The sequence below is a fragment of the Drosophila miranda genome, assembly GCF_003369915.1.
Source record: "Drosophila miranda strain MSH22 chromosome Y unlocalized genomic scaffold, D.miranda_PacBio2.1 Contig_Y34_pilon, whole genome shotgun sequence".
NCBI classification, from domain to species: Eukaryota; Metazoa; Arthropoda; class Insecta; order Diptera; family Drosophilidae; genus Drosophila; species Drosophila miranda.
Genome location: NW_022881619.1, coordinates 15,731 through 35,178, shown reverse-complemented (window position 1 = coordinate 35,178; position 19,448 = coordinate 15,731). Strand labels below are relative to the sequence as shown.

Sequence of the window (19,448 nt, the reverse complement as noted above, 5' to 3'; positions counted from 1 at the left end):
GTCATCTGCAAATTGCATCATATGAGTATTTCTATCACAGATCTGATGTAGTCTTTTTGTGTATACATTAAAAAGGAGGGCGACAGACAAGAGCCTGTGGGATTCCTCCCTGAACTACCTGAACAGCTTCCCCTATTTTCAGTAGGCTCATAGACATAAAACCATAGCTCGCAAATAACTGTTTACACTTTCGGCGTGTCTGCTAACAACCTCTCATTGACGAACACATTGAGAAAAGGGACTGAAAAGACCCGATCAAATCTTTTTTGCTCAACTCGCTCTTCGCTCAAGCAAAGACCGACTTTTTCCCTTCTCTTTTGTTCCTGTTTTTCACTGAGCATCTTGTCGCGAGCGAACGAAAAAAGTGTCTTTTGCGTATGTATGCGTGCTTGTACGTGTGGTGGCTGTGGCAACGATCACTTGCCTTCGTGAATTGTGTCAGACACTGTCCCAAACGCAAAATGAGCCTGTTCCTGAACAACTTTCCGAAATTTTTACTGATGTGAAGAACTTTGCTATGAACAATGGCCGTTTACCATTAAATGCCGATATATTGCAGCTTTTTAACGACATGAAGCTAAGATCACCACACTTGAACTCGCTCGCACAGGTGGTGCTGGCTACACCGGCCACTCAGGTATCGGTCGAAAGAGCCTTTTCAGCACTTCATTATATTTTGAATGAAAAACGTTGCTCTTTAAGTGCGGAAAATATTAACTCATTGTTAGTGGTTAAGCTAAATTCGTATTAATACAAAATATATACATACATATATACATACATCCATATCCATGTCTCTTCAGTTTGCAGAAAATTCGCATATAAGTATAAATATTACAATAACATAACCATAAGATGCGAAAAACATGAATAAATAAACATAAACACGAATAAAAAACTAAAAACACTTTACTCAGACACTTTTTGGGTTCTGCTCATCTAAAGACACTTTTGCTGCGAGCGCTTGACCAAAGTGTCTCTCTAAGCTGTTATTGTGAGACCCGATCGTGTGTCGGGCTCAACCGAAAACCCGAAACACATAACACAAGCGAAGAGACAAAAAGTGTTCTGCTCAGTGAGAGACCGCTTCTGCGTGGTCTTTTTCGGTTTTGTCAGTGACGAGACCGCAAAGGGAAAAAGTGTTGACCGTCGTTTGCGAGCTATGCATAAAACTGATGATCCAGTCAATGTATGTTTTAGGAAAACACTCATTTTCCATTAGTCTTTTTAAGAATTTCAGGTTGACACAATTGTAGGCATTGTTGAGGTCAACAACCACAAGAGTAACGTGTTCCTTGTTCTTTTTCTTTGCCGCTACCACATTGATGACATCATTTATGCACATCGCTGCAGACTTGTTTTTTTTGGTATGCATAAGATCTGTAGGGTATATTCTTGTTTTCTTGTATATGCTTTTCCAGCCTGGCTTTCACCATGCCATTTACTGTCTTGGCTAGAACCGAAATGAGGGATATGGGTCGAAAATGTTTTAAGTCAGTCAGATCCATGTTTTTTTCGGTATTGGTACAATTCTGATAGATCTCCATTCGACTGGGAAATCGCACATAGCCACTCGACGGTTGTAAAAATGTACAAGTTCTGTCTTTATACTAGTGTTGAGAGCACTCAGCATCTCGTATGTGATGTGATCTATTCCTCCTGCCGTTTTTCTGTTTCTGACTAACACAGCCTCTAACTCTTTCAAGGAAAAGAAAGGATTTTCATTGTTCTTGGTTGAGTACATTTCTTCGTCTACATCTTTGCTTCTGAGGTTATTTGTTCGTTAAGGAATTCCAGGTATGGCCCAGCTTTGTCAGGGTCGAAAATTTCTGGGGTGTTCTCTTGACAGTTTTTTAGATTTCTGAGGAATCTCCAGGCTTCTCTTGAGCTCGATTTTACATTTAACTCTGTTAACTTCCTGGCATAGCTAGTTCTTTTGGCAATTTTAACAGATTTTTCCATTTAACCTTGAGGTTAACAGCAGAACAATAATTTTGAAAGAGGGTTTCTGAAGCTGCTTCTTCTGCGACTCTGCAAACTCCTGAATAGTTTGGCTAAATTCTCGTCCACCATAATTTTGGACATTTGTTTTTGATTTCATAAGTAGCTGCTTTTATTTCCTGTGGATGTTCTTCGCTAAATTATCCATATCTTTGTCGGCCTCAAACTGGCTTAGCTTTTTCAGTAGCCTGTTTTTGGCAAGGAAAGTTTTGAGTTTGTGTTGATATCCTGCTGTTTCAAAGGTTATTGGGTGATGGTGGCTGCCTCCTAGGTAAAACTTTTCGCATTTCCAATTCTCTATATGAATACCCTTTGTAAAAGTTAAATCGAGTACAGACCCTGATGTTGAGTCGATGTGTCTTCTGAATGTGAGACTGTGGTCATTTGCTAGACTGTAGCCAGCATTTGACATAGCTTGCATGAGAAAAGTTCCTTTTCACTGTGGTTCTGTCTCCAGAAAAGGTATGTCTTGCGTTAAAATCTCCTGCAATTATGACTTTTCCGAATGCATCTAAATATTCAAGGAAATTGTTAATCGCTTGCTTGAAGGATGCAAGAGACAACAAAGGTTAAAATATACTGAGGTGATAAGAAATTTATCTTTGTTGTTGATGGTTCTTGCTATAATTATATCTTGCTCTTGTCTCAATATCAGTCTTTTAACTCTTAATTCTTTTTTGTAGGCAATCGCCACTCCTCCATAACCGTCTCTCTATGTTTTTCTAACATATTGAAGTTGGCTAGTTTCCTAAAACGGAGATCGTGAGAGAAAACGTCAGCCAGAATGGCAAAAGTCGAAGTTTTCATTGTTTAAGTAGAATACTAGGTCGTTTTTATTGGCTTTAATAGATTGAATGTTATGTTGTAAAAATTTCATATTTATTTAGATGTTTTAAAAAGGTTCGTTTCTCTCTGTTTGTTCATTTTTTCTGTCTGCATTATGTTCCATATTGTAATCATTTGTACTGGTCACTTTTTTGATGGATGTGACACATTTGTTTTCTTTTAGTTCTTTGTTTTCAAAAAATGGTACGTGATTACTAGAATCGCTGGTATATGATTCTAAGTGATAGTGGGGTTTTTGTGCAGGAACCAAAGGTCTCTGCACTAACCTGCTCGCATAACTGTGTTTTTTTTTAAAACTTCATTTGCTTTAACGTTTTTTGTTTTTGAACATTTTCCTCATTTATATCTAGTTTTGGATAGTTTTTTTCATAATTATCTAACAGCGAAAAATTTTGGTGGATTGAGTAAGTGCTAAGCACTTCCTTACGCGCGATTTTTTGATTGTCATTATTTTGTTAATGTCCATCTCCTTTTCCCATACTGGGCACATCAGTCTGTCCCTAGCTGAGTGATTTTTCCCATTGCAAAGGATACATTTGAGACATTGCACTCCTCGACTCGCATTTATAGCACTCCTAGCTGATTTGCATCTGGTCGAAGTGTGACCAAGTCTGCCACAATTATAACATTGCCTTACTCTGGAACATATATGCTTACTTTCATCACATATCCAAAAGAGATACTTTTCTGGGATGTCTGAACCCTCAAAACAATTTTGACTGTTTTCTAATGGTATGAGCTTGAATGTTTCGTTGTTGTCATCGGTTGTAATTTTCTGCCTTCTTGCTAATCTTTCAATTGACCTAATTTTTATGTTAGAAGTAATATTATCCATAATTTCATTCTCAGAAAAACCGAGGGCACCCTTTAATTACTCTATAGGATTCCACATAGTCTTTTGGTATAAATACCACTAAATTCATTTTTTTAACTCCTCATTTAAAACTAAATCATTTGCTTCGCTGAAAACCTTAAAATAAATCTTGTATAGTGTAGGCGCAAGAGCTACGATTTCTTTAATTCCTTTGATTTTAAGGTGTCTTATTTTTTCAAAAAAGAATAAGCCATTTTTGGTGTTTTTTGTTTTCGAAGATGGTACTGTTCTTAGTCGATACTAGTACAAGCCGCATCCCGATGTGGCACTCACTATACAACACTGTTTCTCTTTCGATACCTACATTTGATGGGTTTATAATCGGATTAGTATTTTTATTCAGTGTTTTAGTCATTTCAGTATTTCCAGTAAAACCATTTATGGCATTTTGTGTGAGAATTGTGAACGGTCACACCGTCAGAAGCCTCCACCATTTTGTTACTGTCATCGTCTATCAGCATTTTGTTATTTATGTCTGTATTGGTGTTGTCGCTTTTTGTTCCTTGCGCATCTTTTTTGCTGGGTACTTTTCGTTAGTCAAGCTGTCGAATATGTCTCTTTCACACCTGAACACAAAGCACTGAGTTTTTTTGCTATTGTTTTTTGCCACCGCTTTTTGCCACCTGATCAGGGGTTTCAATTTGGCAGACACCGAGTGACCGGCGTCCGCCATACTTGCTGGTTTAACCAGATTGCCAAAAGACTTACCTTCCTTTGGGAAATGAAAAGAGGAATAATTTATATATTGATGAAGATTTGTATGAAATAAACAATGATCCAATTTTTACAATCACTTTTAATTAAGCCTTTGTTGCTTGGAAAAAGTCACTTTCAGACTGTTAGAAAAAACACGACCGGTCTCGCTCGCTGATGAAAAGGAAGTGTTATCGGCAGACATTATTGTCACTTTTTACCAGCGCTTCGCTTCGTTTGAGTGTGTTTCAGTGTGACCTGATCTATCGCGGTCTTATGGATAAAATCTATGGCAGCCCTCAGAAATATACCAAAAAATACAGTAAGTCTACTGACGATTCTATTGTACATTTCCTCGTATTTTAATATTTGTTTAATATTACTAGCTACGGCCCTCAGCTCTGAAAACGTAATTTTATCCGATTGATAAATCAATTTTCTACAACACAACAATTTTAAATATTCCTTTATTGGAATTGATTGTAAAATAAGTTTAAACAATTTCACTACTTCTCCAACAAATGTTCGCCTGTTTTCATATAAGCCCATAGAAGCTGTGGAGATAATGTTTTTTATCCCAATCGGCCGACTAATTATTTCGAATTAAATAAAACTCGGCGCAGAAATAAAATTACGATATGTTCTTTAATGCTGACATCCAAATTGCATGTGTGGCTTGCCTGCCCTTTACATTGCGGCTCCGATCGCAAGGCGCAGCTTCGCTCGGCCGACGTCGGTAGGCAAACGCAAAGCGGAGATAGCGAAGAGCGAGCTGGCAGAGAGCGTTTAGCAGGGCAAGCAAGCGCAGAGCTTTAACAAACAAATGAGTGACATAGACATAAGTAACAAACAAAATAAGCGGCTGAGGGCCAAGAATTAGGTGCTATTTGGCAAGCACCTAATCGGCTGGGTTCTGCTCCGAACATTCAACCCCCGTTGGAAGGCAAACGCTTTCAACAGATCCATCCTGAAGAGGCAGAACCGCTATTTTTCCAACGGCCTCTTGAAAAGGCCCTTTTGAGTGCGGATGACGGCTACTCTGATGGTTCCATCTTTTCCTGGGATGACGCTCTCAATGCGGCCAAGCGCACCTTAATGGTGGCAGCGTTTCTCCTTGATCATGACGAGCGCTCCTAGCTTGATGTTTGGAGACGATGACCGCCACTTGTTCCGCTCTTGAAGAATCGAAAGATACGCCGTGCTCCATTTTCTCCAAAACGCCTGCTTCATTTGACACAGCGCTGCCATCGACTAAGTAGGTTGACCCGGAGATGGCGCCAATCTGGCTCGTCGAATGCAGCTTTCGGGCTCCATTGAGAAAGTGGTTTGGCGTGAGCACATCTAGATCATCGGAACTTTCTGTAATTGCATAAAGCGGAGGAATTTAACAAAGCAGAGATTTCACAAGCCAAGGTCTGAATTTCATCAAGAGTAAAAATGTAAGGTCCCGACGATGCGATGAAAATGATATTTAGCTGCTTTAAACAGCCGCCTCCACAAACCCCAAATGAGGTGAGCGAGGGGGATGAATTTCCAGTCGATTCCACTAGAAACGCAGAGATGTGACACAGTCGACGTATGAGGATCGCTGAGGAACATTTGCCGAAGCTCCAAAAGCTCATTTTTTGCTCCTACAAAATTTGTAGCGTTGTCTGACCAGATGATTCGAGGTTTGGGACGTAGACTTATAAAACGCCTTAATGCTGCAGAAAGGATTCTGTAGATAGATCCCGAACGACTTCCAAATGAGTTGCTTTGGTGCTAAAGCATACGAAGACAGCGATGTAACATTTGATAGGAGGCCTGCTTCTGACTTCCGACTTGTGATAAAAGGGTCCGCAAAAATCAACGCCCGTTGTGTGGAATGCTGGATTAATAATAGGAGGAGCATTGCCTCCTGAGAGCGGCGATCTTGGCAGAGTAACCGTAGCCATCCACGACTCTCACTAATCTCCCGACCTCTGCTCTTTGCGTCCCCCACAGGTGGCGATGGTGGAGGTGCAGCTGGACCCGACACAAAGGTTCCGCCCGGAATGCTAGTGGCGTTTGCGATCTGCACCACTATGCTGGTGCCGTGCATATGCTGGCTTTGATGATTAGCACCTGCATCCTGCCGAACATCGAGGTAGTGTGCAACCTGCACAGCATTCCCTGGTGCACGAGTCGCCGCACGAGCGCCTGCACTGGTACATTGAGACGGCGTGGGCATTTTCGACGCTGCTGGGGTTGATCCTATTCCTGCTGAGATAGCCATACTGTGCTGGGTAAAGTTCTATGATCTGAGCCGCCGGCGGCCTGGTCGGCCTGCGTGGTGCTGATACCCGTGATGATTATCTTCCTGGCTTTCGCCATACACTTCTATCGGTCTCTGGTGACGCACATGTACGAGGTGACGGTCTCGGCATACGGGAGCTGGAGATCTCAAGGAGCAGATGGAACAGGATCACCTCGAGCACCATAACAACCATGCCGCCGGCGACATCGTTTAGCAGTATCAATCGCGCGAGGATCCACGAAGCAATAACCATCTCGGCGATCCTTCTCTGAAAACTTAACGAAAAACGAAAGAAAAGACACTTACGGCAGTGGCCAGAGGCCTCGCCGTCAATCCTCAGACTAAATAAGTGAATATTTTGTAAATTTGTAGTTGATGCAAATTGTGATACGCAGAAGGCAGTAGATTTTTATTATACAAAAACAGTATGAGTACGTATATTCTAAAGGATTGTGCCCGAGCAATGTTCTTTAAGCTCAAGACCTTTACACATCGTAACCCTGTGTACTCATCGCATGCAATGATGAAAGACCCAAGCTAAAGGAATACTACTTTCAAGTTTAAACCACTGTGTTGACTAATTGTCGTGGCGCAGCCTCAACATCGGATCGAGTGCTTCAACTGTTTCACTATATCGCAGACATTATTATTATTATTATTTTTTTTTTTTAAATCATCTCAAGGATGATCGGAATTTTGATCGTAGCACTGTAGCCACATTGATCAGATACTGGTGATGTAGTTTGGCGAGTTTGACAGGTCGGTATATAAAAAAAAAGAGGAAAATTACTTAACTGTTTTAGAAAATAAACTGAAATTACTTTATAACATGATGAAGAAAAAAGGGGTCAAAAGTTTAAGTCAGCAGTTTTGATGAAGATTGCCAGTTCTCTGAGATGTAGCGGCTCTTTTTTATTAATATTCTGAGCCCGGCAAATCTTTTGGCAATCGAAGATCAGGTGTTCGGCATATTCAGTTACATTGCACGTTTCGCAGATATTTGAGTCAATTGCTTTAAATCTGTGTAGGAAGACTTTGTCGTATGTGTGTTCCGTCATAAGTCTGTTAATGGTCTTGATGCTTTTAGCATTCCATTTAAGAGAAAAATGCCAGGGTTTACTGGGTATGTCTGGAAATATGTCTATGAGGCTGGATCCCTTCGTCCTACACTTCGTCCTGTAGTCTCATTCCATTGTTATACTAAAAAGTTCCTAATTTCTCTTTGAGCCTCCTTGTAGCTGTATTTTATATTTATTGTAAACCCCTCACTTGTAGCAGCCTTTGCTGCTATGTCAGTCTTTTCGTTGATGGCCCACCCTTGTGACCAGGGACCATAGAATGTCAAGTTTCTGAATGTCTGATTGGTTATTATTTGTGAATATCATTCACTAGGTACGAGTCTGTATTCTTATTTTTAATTAAATTAATAGCTCCTAATCCATCACTTAAAATCAAAGCCTTTTTGTAATTATATTTAAGACATAGTTCGCAGCCTTTTTAAGGCCTACGAGTTCGGCACCTACTGAGGATAATCTGTTTTCTATTTGTACTTGTGGATATTTCCACTAGGCCATTCTACTATTCCTATGCCACATGTACTTTCTGTAACTGAGGCATCTGTTGATAGAATGTTCCAGTCGTCCTTTCTGTACTTGTTCAGAATCTCATAAATATAGTTTTTATTTCTTCATTCTTCATTCTTCATTCATTTCTTCTGAAACAGGTGGCATTACACCAGCGAGGACAAAAATTTCGTGTTTGCTTGTGTCAGGTGGCACCCAACACACCTTCTGAGTGATTTAGCTTGCGCCTATTTCTATATCTTTAACTTGCTCCAGATCCATGTCTGAAAAACTTGTGATAGCATATTCTTGTTTTGTTCTAATAAAAGCTTTGAAGATGTTGGTACTTGTTTTAGGTTTTAGACCTGATTTGATAGTAGTCGCAAGCTAGAGGAGTCTGTTGCATTTTTTTTGTTTGTTCTTTAACCATTTTTACATGACTGACATTTGACATGTTTGCGCTAATCAGTCTGCTAAGAAACGGATATCTTTTCGATTTGGTATAGGCAAATTTCTAACAGAAATATTTACGCTCTGACCTGTCTTTTTCCTACATTCATTTGCTGCAGATTTGCTTGGATTGAAGCTAAAACCGAGATCACACATAGAAGGTTAAAGTCATTTAGTTTTTTATTAAGGTTTCAACCGCTACAGTAAACTCTCTGTTGGGAGAGATTATAAACGAAGTCATCTGCAAATTGCATCATATGAGTATTTCTATCACAGATCTGATGTAGTCTTTTTGTGTATACATTAAAAGGAGGGGCGACAGACAAGAGCCCTGTGGGATTCCTCCTGAACTACCTGAACAGCTTCCCCTATTTTCAGTAGGCTCATAGACATAAAACCATAGCTCGCAAATAACTGTTTACACTTTCGGCGTGTTGCTAACAACCTCTCATTGACGAACACATTGAGAAAAGGGACTGAAAAGACCGATCAAAATCTGTTTTTGCTCAACTCGCTCTTCGCTCAAGCAAAGACCGACTTTTTCCCTTCTCTTTTGTTCCTGTTTTTCACTGAGCATCTTGTCGCGAGCGAACGAAAAAAGTGTCTTTTGCGTATGTATGCGTGCTTGTACGTGTGGTGGCTGTGGCAACGATCACTTGCCTTCGTGAATTGTGTCAGACACTGTCCAAACGCAAAATGAGCCTGTTCTGAACAACTTTCCGAAATTTTTTACTGATGTGAAGAACTTTTGCTATGAACAATGGCGTTTACCATTAAATGCCGATATATTGGCAGCTTTTTAACGACATGAAGCTAAGATCACCACACTTGAACTCGCTCGCACAGGTGGTGCTGGCTACAACCGGCCACTCAGGTATCGGTCGAAAGAGCCTTTTCAGCACTTCATTATATTTTGAATGAAAAACGTTGCTCTTTAAGTGCGGAAATATTAATCATTGTTAGTGGTTAAGCTAAATTCGTATTAATACAAAATATATACATACATATATAACATACATCCATATCATGTCTCTTCAGTTTGCAGAAAATTCGCATATAAGTATAAATATTACAATAACATAACCATAAGATGCGAAAAACATGAATAAATAAACATAAACACGAATAAAAAACTAAAAACACTTTACTCAGACACTTTTTGGTTCTGCTCATCTAAAGACACTTTTGCTGCGAGCGCTTGACAAAGTGTCTCTCTAAGCTGTTATTGTGAGACCCGATCGTGTGTCGGGCTCAACCGAAAACCCGAAACACATAACACAAGCGAAGAGACAAAAAGTGTTCTGCTCAGTGAGAGACCGCTTCTGCGTGGTCTTTTCCGGTTTTGTCAGTGACGAGACCGCAAAGGGAAAAAGTGTTGACCGTCGTTTGCGGAGCTATGCATAAAACTGATGATCCAGTCAATGTATGTTTTAGGAAAACACTCATTTTCCATTAGTCTTTTTAAGAATTTCAGGTTGACACAATTGTAGGCATTGTTGAGGTCAACAACCACAAGAGTAACGTGTTCCTTGTTCTTTTTCTTTGCCGCTACCACATTGATGACATCATTTATGCACATCGCTGCAGACTTGTTTTTTTTGGTATGCATAAGATCTGTAGGGTATATTCTTGTTTTCTTGTATATGCTTTCCAGCCTGGCTTTCACCATGCATTTACTGTCTTGGCTAGAACCGAAATGAGGGATATGGGTCGAAAATGTTTTAAGTCAGTCAGATCCATGTTTTTTTCGGTATTGTACAATTCTGATAGATCTCCATTCGACTGGGAAATCGCACATAGCACTCGACGGTTGTAAAAATGTACAAGTTCTGTCTTTATACTAGTGTTGAGAGCACTCAGACATCTCGTATGTGATGTGATCTATTCCTCTGCCGTTTTTCTGTTTCTGACTAACACAGCCTCTAACTCTTTCAAGGAAAAGAAAGGATTTTCATTGTTCTTGGTTGAGTACATTTCTTCGTCTACATCTTTTGCTTCTGAGGTTATTTGTTCGTTAAGGAATTCCAGGTATGGCCCAGCTTTGTCAGGGTCGAAAATTTCTGGGTGTTCTCTTGACAGTTTTTTAGATTTCTGAGGAATCTCCAGGCTTCTCTTGAGCTCGATTTTACATTTAACTCTGTTAACTTCCTGGCATAGCTAGTTCTTTTGGCAATTTTAACAGATTTTTTCCATTTAACCTTGAGGTTAACAGCAGAACAATAATTTTGAAAGGAGGGTTCTGAAGCTGCTTCTTCTGCGACTCTGCAAACTCCCTGAATAGTTTGGCTAAATTCTCGTCCCACCATAATTTTGGACATTTGTTTTTGATTTCATAAGTAGCTGCTTTTATTTCCTGTTGGATGTTCTTCGCTAATTATCCATATCTTTGTCGGCCTCAAACTGGCTTAGCTTTTTCAGTAGCCTGTTTTTGCAGGAAAGTTTTGAGTTTGTGTTGATATCCTGCTGTTTCAAAGGTTATTGGGTGATGGTGGCTGCCTCCTAGGTAAAACTTTTCGCATTTCCAATTCTCTATATGAATACCTTTGTAAAAGTTAAATCGAGTACAGACCCTGATGTTGAGTCGATGTGTCTTCTGAATGTGAGACTGTGGTCATTTGCTAGACTGTAGCCAGCATTTGACATAGCTTGCATGAGAAAAGTTCCCTTTTCACTGTTGGTTCTGTCTCCAGAAAAGGTATGTCTTTGCGTTAAAATCTCCTGCAATTATGACTTTTCCGAATGCATCTAAATATTCAAGGAAATTGTTAATCGCTTGCTTGAAGGATGCAAAGACAACAAAGGTTCAAAATATACTGAGGTGATAAGAAATTTATCTTTGTTGTTGATATGTTCTTGCTATAATTAATCTTGCTCTGTCTCATATATCAGTCTTTTAACTCTTAATTCTTTTTTGTAGGCAATCGCCACTCCTCCATAACCGTCCTCTCTATGTTTTCTAACATATTGAAGTTGGCTAGTTTCCTAAAACGGAGATCGTGAGAGAAAACGTCAGCCAGAATGGCAAAGTCGAAGTTTTCATTGTTTAAGTAGAATACTAGGTCGTTTTTATTGGCTTTAATAGATTGAATGTTATGTTGTAAAAATTTCATATTTATTTAGATGTTTAAAAAGGTTCGTTTCTTCTTGTTTGTTCATTTTCTGTCTGCATTATGTTCCATATTGTAATCATTTGTACTGGTCACTTTTTTTGTATGGATGTGACACATTTGTTTTCTTTTTAGTTCTTTGTTTTCAAAAATGGTACGTGATTACTAGAATCGCTGTATATGATTCTAAAGTGATAGTGGGGTTTTTGTGCAGGAACCAAAGGTCTCTGCACTAACCTGCTCGCATAACTGTGTTTTTTTAAAACTTCATTTGCTTTAACGTTTTTGTTTTGAACATTTTCCTCATTTATATCTAGTTTGTTAAGTTTTTTCATAATTATCTAACAGCGAAAATTTTGATGGATTGAGTAAGTGCTAAGCACTTCCTTACGCGCGATTTTTTTGATTGTCATTATTTTGTTAATGTCCATCTCCTTTTCCCATACTGGGACACAGGTCAGTCTGTCCTAGCTGAGTGATTTTTCCCATTGCAAGGATACATTTGAGACCATTGCACTCCTCGACTCCGCATTTATAGGCACCTCCTAGCTGATTTGCATCTGGTCGAGTGTGACCAAGTCTGCCACAATTATAACATTGCTTACTCTGGAACATATATGCTTACTTTCATCCCACATATCCCAAAAAGAGATACCTTTTCTGGATGTCTGAACCCTCAAACCAATTTGACTGTTTCTAATGGTATGAGCTTGAATGTTTTCGTTGTTGTCATCGGTTGTAATTTTCTGCTTCTTGCTAATCTTTCAATTGACCTAATTTTTATGTTAGAAGTAATATATCCATAATTTCATTCTCAGAAAACCGAGGGGCACCCCTTTAATTACTCTATAGGATTCCACATAGCCTTTTGGTATAAATACCACTAAATTCATTTTTTTTAACTCCTCATTTAAAACTAAATCATTTGCTTCGCTGAAAACCTTAAAATAAATCTTGTATAGTGTAGGCGGAAGAGCTACGATTTCTTTAATTCCTTTGATTTAAGGTGTCTTATTTTTTCAAAAAAGAATAAGCCATTTTTGGTGTTTTTGTTTTCGAAGATGGTACTGATTCTTAGTCGATACTAGTACAGCCGCATCCCCATGTGGCACTCACTATACAACACTGTTTCTCTTTCGATACCTACATTTGATGGTTTATAATCGGATTAGTATTTTTATTCAGTGTTTTAGTCATTTCAGTATTTCCAGTAAAACCATTTATGGCATTTGTGTGAGAATTGTGAACGGTCACACCGTCAGAAGCCTCCAACCATTTTGTTACTGTCATCGTCTATCAGCATTTTGTTATTTATGTCTGTATTGGTGTTGTCGCTTTTTTGTCTCTTGCGCATCTTTTTGCTCGGTACTTTTCGTTAGTCAAGCTGTCGAATATGTCCTCTTTCACACCTGAACACAAAGCATGAGGTTTTTTGCTATTGTTTTTTGCCACCGCTTTTTGCCACCTGATCAGGGGTTTCAATTTGGCAGACACCGAGTGACCGGCTCCGCCATACTTGCTGGTTTAACCAGATTGCCAAAGACTTACCTCTCCTTTGGGAAATGAAAAGAGGAATAATTTATATATTGATGAAGATTTGTATGAAATAAACAATGATCCAATTTTTACAATCACTTTTAATTAAGCCTTTGTTGCTTGGAAAAAGTCACCTTTCAGACTGTTAAGAAAAAACACGACCGGTCTCGCTCGCTGATGAAAAGGAAGTGTTATCGGCAGACATTATTGTCACTTTTTTACCAGCGCTTCGCTTCGTTTGAGTGTGTTTCAGTGTGACCTGATCTATCGCGGTCTTATGGATAAAATCTATGGCAGCCCTCAGAAATATACCAAAAAATACCGTAAGTCTACTGACGATTCTATTGTACATTTCTCGTATTTTAATATTTGGTTTAATATTACTAGCTACGGCCTCAGCTCGAAAACGTAATTTTATCTGATTGATAAATCAAATTTTCTACACACACACACAATTTTAAATATTCCTTTTATTGGAATTGATTGTAAAATAAGTTTAAACAATTTCCACTAACTTCTCCACCAAATGTTCGCCCTGTTTTTCATATAAGCCCATAGAAGCTGTGGAGATAATTTTTTTTATCCCAATCGGCCGACTAATTATTTCGAATTAAATAAAACTCGGCGCAGAAATAAAATTACGATATGTTCTTTAATGCGTGACATCCAAATTGCATGTGTGGCTTGCCTGCCTTTACATTGCGGCTCCGATCGCAAGGCGCAGCTTCGCTCGGCCGACGTCGGTAGGCAAACGCAAAGCGGAGATAGCGAAGAGCGAGCTGGCAGAGAGCGTTTAGCAGGGCAAGCAAGCGCAGAGCTTTAACAAACAAATGAGTGACATAGACATAAGTAACAAACAAAATAAGCGGCTGAGGGCCAAGAATTAGGTGCTATTTGGCAAGCAGCTAATCGCTGGGTTCTGCTCCGAACATTCACCCCCGTTGAAGGCAAAGGCTTTCAACAGATCCATCCTGAAGAGGCAGAACCGCTATTTTTCCAACGGCCCTCTTGAAAAGGCCCTTTTGAGTGCGGATGACGGCTAACTCTGATGGTTCCATCTTTTCCTGGATGACGCTCTCAATGCGGCCAAGCGGCCACCTTAATGGTGGCAGCGTTTCCTCCTTGATCATGACGAGCGCTCCTAGCTTGATGTTTGGAGACGATGACGCCACTTGCTTCCGCTCCTGAAGAATCGAAAGATACGCGTGCTCCATTTTCTCCAAAACGCCTGCTTCATTGACACAAGCCGCTGCCATCGACTAAGTAGGTTGACCCGGAGATGCGCCACATCTGGCTCGTCGAATGCAGCTTTCGGGGCTCCATTGAGAAAGTGGTTTGGCGTGAGCACATCTAGATCATCGGAACTTTCTGTAATTGCATAAAGCGGACGGGAATTTAACAAAGCAGAGATTTCACAAGCCAAGGTCTGAATTTCATCAAGAGTAAAAATGTAGGTCCCGACGATGCGATGAAAATGATATTTAGCTGCTTTAACAGCCGCCTCCCACAAACCCCCAAAATGAGGTGAGCGAGGGGGATGAATTTCCAGTCGATTCCACTAGAAACGCAGAGATGTGACACAGTCGACGTATGAGGATCGCTGAGGAACATTTGCCGAAGCTCCAAAAGCTCATTTTTTGCTCTACAAAATTTGTAGCGTTGTCTGACCAGATGATTCGAGGTTTGGGACGTAGACTTATAAAACGCCTTAATGCTGCCAGAAAGGATTCTGTAGATAGATCCCGAACGACTTCCAAATGAGTTGCTTTGGTGCTAAAGCATACGAAGACAGCGATGTAACATTTGATAGGAGCCTGCTTCTGACTTCCGACTTGTGATAAAAGGGTCCGCAAAAATCAACGCCCGTTGTGTGGAATGCTGGATTAATAATAGGAGGAGCATTGCCTCCTGAGAGCGGCGATCTTGCAGAGTAACCCGTAGCCCATCCACGACTCTCACTAATTCTCCCGACCTCTGCTCTTTTGCGTCCCCCACAGGTGGCGATGGTGGAGGTGCAGCTGGACCCGACACAAAGGTTCCGCCGGAATGCTAGTGGCGTTTGCGATCTGCACCACATGCTGGTGGCCGTGCATATGCTGGCTTTGATGATTAGCACCTGCATCCTGCCGAACATCGAGGTAGTGTGCAACTGCACAGCATCTCCCTGGTGCACGAGTCGCCGCACGAGCGCCTGCACTGGTACATTGAGACGGCGTGGGCATTTTCGACGCTGCTGGGGTTGATCCTATTCCTGCTGGGATAGCCATACTGTGCTGGGTAAAGTTCTATGATCTGAGCCCGCCGGCGGCCTGGTCGGCCTGCGTGGTGCTGATACCCGTGATGATTATCTTCCTGGCTTTCGCCATACACTTCTATCGGTCTCTGGTGACGCACAAGTACGAGTGACGTCTCCGGCATACGGGAGCTGGAGATCCTCAAGGAGCAGATGGAACAGGATCACCTCGAGCACCATAACAACCATAATCGCAATAACGGCATCCACTACGGTGCCGCCGGCGACATCGTTTAGCAGTATCAATCGCGCGAGGATCCCACGAAGCAATAAACCATCTCGGCGATCCTTCTCTGAAAACTTAACGAAAACGAAAAGAAAAGACACTTACGGGCAGTGGGCCAGAGGCCTCGCCGTCAATCCTCAGACTAAATAAGTGAATATTTTGTAAATTTGTAGTTGATGCAAATTGTGATACGCAGAAGGCAGTAGATTTTTTATTATACAAAAACAGTATGAGTACGTATATTCTAAAGGATTGTGCCCCGAGCAATGTTTCTTTAAGCTCAAGACCTTTACACATCGTAACCCTGTGTACTCATCGCATGCAATGATGAAAGACCCAAACTAAAGGAATACTACTTTCAAGTTTAAACCACTGTGTTGACTAAATATTCCTCAATATTAGCTTGTATATTTGTTGTAACTAGTTGGCGCGTCCGCTAATATCGTATTGTATTTTAGTGGTATGCATCGCTCGCGATGTCAGACCCAGACCTCATCCATAGCGCAGTCTTCCCTCGCCCACGTAGTGTGTAAGAACCCAATAATTCGAACGAACCAGATCGTGTTAGCCCAAATTTTGATATTGATAGGCGAATATGTAAGCGAAATTGCGCTGTAATTTATACACGTACGATTAAACGATTTTTTCTACCTATATTTAACCGAAGCAAGCGATTTTCTATTGCCGTTCCCCCGCCTGACCTCCATCAGGTCGTTAGGCTCTTGCGTGCCAGGAGCGACTGAAGAGCGACTAGCTAACGAAAGTTTTTGGATGGGGGCAAACGGAGCAGGACACATGGTTGGGGTTGATTAGAAAAGGGACACCGCACGCACCCAGGACACGAAAGAAGAGCACAGATGACAAACCCAAAGCGGGGCTGGGCTCAGTTGTCTGCAACATGTCGTGCCATGCTGGTGGCGGCAATGGTGTTCGAAGCTGCGCTATCCTGCCGGAGGACATGGCCGCTATCAGGGCAAGTGGCTGAGGAACCAACACCACGGCTATGGAGTGAAATCGAGCCGTCGTGGATTGGTGTACGAGGGCCAGTGCAGCGGGCCAACGTCATGGCTACGGATCCATGCGGCGGGAGTCCCTGATGGCCAGGTGCATCGCCTCTATGTGGGTCATGGCGCCATGACAAGCGCAGCGGGGAGGGAAACAGTAGTACTACGACGATGGATCCGTCTATTTTGGTCAGTGGCAGATGAACAAGCGGCAAGGACGCGGCATACATTGGTATGCGGACAGACGCGTCTATGTGGGGAATGGCTCCAGGATGCCATGCACGGACGGGGCGTCCTCTTCTCGGGTGAGTCCTCTAACAAAATGAAAGTTCAGTAGAATCCTCGTCGATCCATATGTTTCGTCTGTGTTCAGCAAACGGAAAGCGCTATGTGGGAGAGTTCCAGGAGGGCTGCAAGTCGGGCGCTGGCTTCTTCGACCACGGACAGAATCGATTCAGTTTGGTCGGTGGGTCAGGACATCTGCAAGAGTTCGCTGATACGCGTGCTCAAGCAATAAGAACATTTTAGACATTCTCTGGAAGGTCGATCTCCTTGCCATAACGTTATTAAATACACAATCAAATGGAATAAGGACAAGCTACAAACAATATTAGCTATAAACTATTATAAGCCTATGCAAGTGTCAGTTCTGATCAGTTCCTTTGCCGCGCCTAAGGCTGACTGTCTCCTGCTGGGTGCAGGCTCCGGTACCTTCCGACGTGGTCGTCCCGCGTGGTCGCTGGCGTTTCCTCGAGTTGCCTGTTGCGGGCACGAGTGCTCCTTGCATCCTAGTCGGATACCGCTTCACTGAGGCTGCCGATGAGGTGGAAGGCGTCTCTTCCATGGTATCGTCCAATTCGATGATCTCTGGTACTTTTAGTTGGCTACCAATTCTAGCGGAGCGTGTCTTTGTGGCCTTGGCTGGCACAGATTGGGATCGTTTCAGTTGAGAGGGAGCCGGAGTCGAAGCTGAAACCGAAGCAGCATCGTCATCGCTTATCTCGATCGTCTGGCAGGCATTCAGATCCACATGATCCGATGGTGGCGTGTTCTCAATTGCCGCTCTTGCTGCTACTGCTGCTGCTGTGCTGCAGCCGATGGGTGGTCGCAATTCCAGCTCCGTGTATATCTGAAACCTGGCGTCTTTCTGGCAGATGATTTTGCCTTGTAGTCCCCTCAACAACACCTTTCCTGCGTTATCCTCTGGGCGAAGTGTTAAAAGCAGGGCTCGCCTAAATGGTCTTCGCCTCGCTTTGCCACGAGAATGCAGCTCAAACCGGGCCGTCTTTATCTGGACATGAGGTTGAAGCTATAGTTGATTTCCGCCGTTTGGGCCTGATTTGAGAGCTGCCTCCGCATAGCTGAGAGCCTCCTTGCTCTTCTTTTCTGAAGCGAAGATAGTTGATGTGGTAGAGTTCGTGCACGATGAGCATGGAGCCCAGTGTGGCGGTGCGTACGGATCCTCCTGCAGCCAATTGCTGCCCTACGTAGAGTCGTCCAGCTGATCGGTCTCCCTTTCAAGAAGTTTAAGCGGGCATGAGACATCCCACGATAAAGTAGAAACATTGCAGCTGCATGCTGTCCGTAGATGGGGCGGCATCCCTTGCTTGCTCACATAGCGCTGCAGCTGATGGCTGGTGGGAATTGGCTCGTGCATGGGCAGAGACTTGAGTGTGGCACGTCCAGCTGGTTCTGCTTCTTTATCGGCTCCACGAGCTGCATGAGCAGCATGTTGCTGGTCAGCTCGCTCATGGCATTCGCCTTGTGATCTTCCTTGGCGGCTATTGCGGGGATGTATTTGGCCGATGTCTGCTCCACCAGCGTTCGACTAAGCGGCTTGATGGCGAGCAAATGGTCAGGAGGCGCAGCTTGGACTGCGCCTGGTCCAGGTACTCATTCTGCAGGTTCATCCAGAGCCACGAGATGAGCACTCAATGTCCGCAGGGCCATACCGACTGCAGCACAGGTTAAGCGTGGTGCCGTAAAAGGGAACGGCGCGGTCAGCCGATTGGCCGCACACTCGTGCTCCCCTCACGAGGTCAGCCAGCAGCAGCTGCAGGGCTCCCAGGTCACGCTGGACACTGTGCAGTAGTTGCGCACGCTGTCGCACGCGTGTCTAGGTGTCGCAGGGCAACGGCCTCCTAGGCAGGCTGCTGCACGCGTCTTCCGCCTGTAGTCAATCGAAAACGAACTGTCGGATTGTGATCTGCACAAGTCGCTCTGCAACTCGCTCATCGAACTGGCGCGCAGCTCCTCGGCCTGCAGCAACAGCAGCTGGCGTGGCACAGACAGTCCTGCCGCGCATAGTAGCTGCCATGTGGCAGATGCAGAGCATCACTATAAGTATGTTGGCGCTTAAGAACCATCCGTTTTGGAGCTGAGGCCACAGATCGTCGAGCAGCTCCTGCGCTCGATCCACCTCTCGGAGAGTTGGAGCTGCTGGTTAGAAACTCAGTGGTCTTGTCCAGGAAGTGGGTCAGGGCTCGCAGTAGGTGAATCTCTCGTCCAGCATTTGCCCAATCCTGAGTATCAGCAGCCAGGCTTCATCGGCCTGCGCCATGGTAGCCCATGAGTGGACAGA

General features: G+C 42.7%; 3 pseudogenes; all 3 read left to right on the top strand.

Moving 5' to 3' along the window:
• Positions 1–571: 571 nt before the first annotated feature.
• LOC117194295 lies at positions 572–6,961 on the top strand (annotated as a pseudogene).
• A 3,136-nt stretch (positions 6,962–10,097) lies between these two features.
• On the top strand, positions 10,098–16,301 carry LOC117194294 (annotated as a pseudogene).
• A 24-nt stretch (positions 16,302–16,325) lies between these two features.
• Positions 16,326–17,395, top strand: LOC117194293 (annotated as a pseudogene).
• Positions 17,396–19,448: the final 2,053 nt, after the last annotated feature.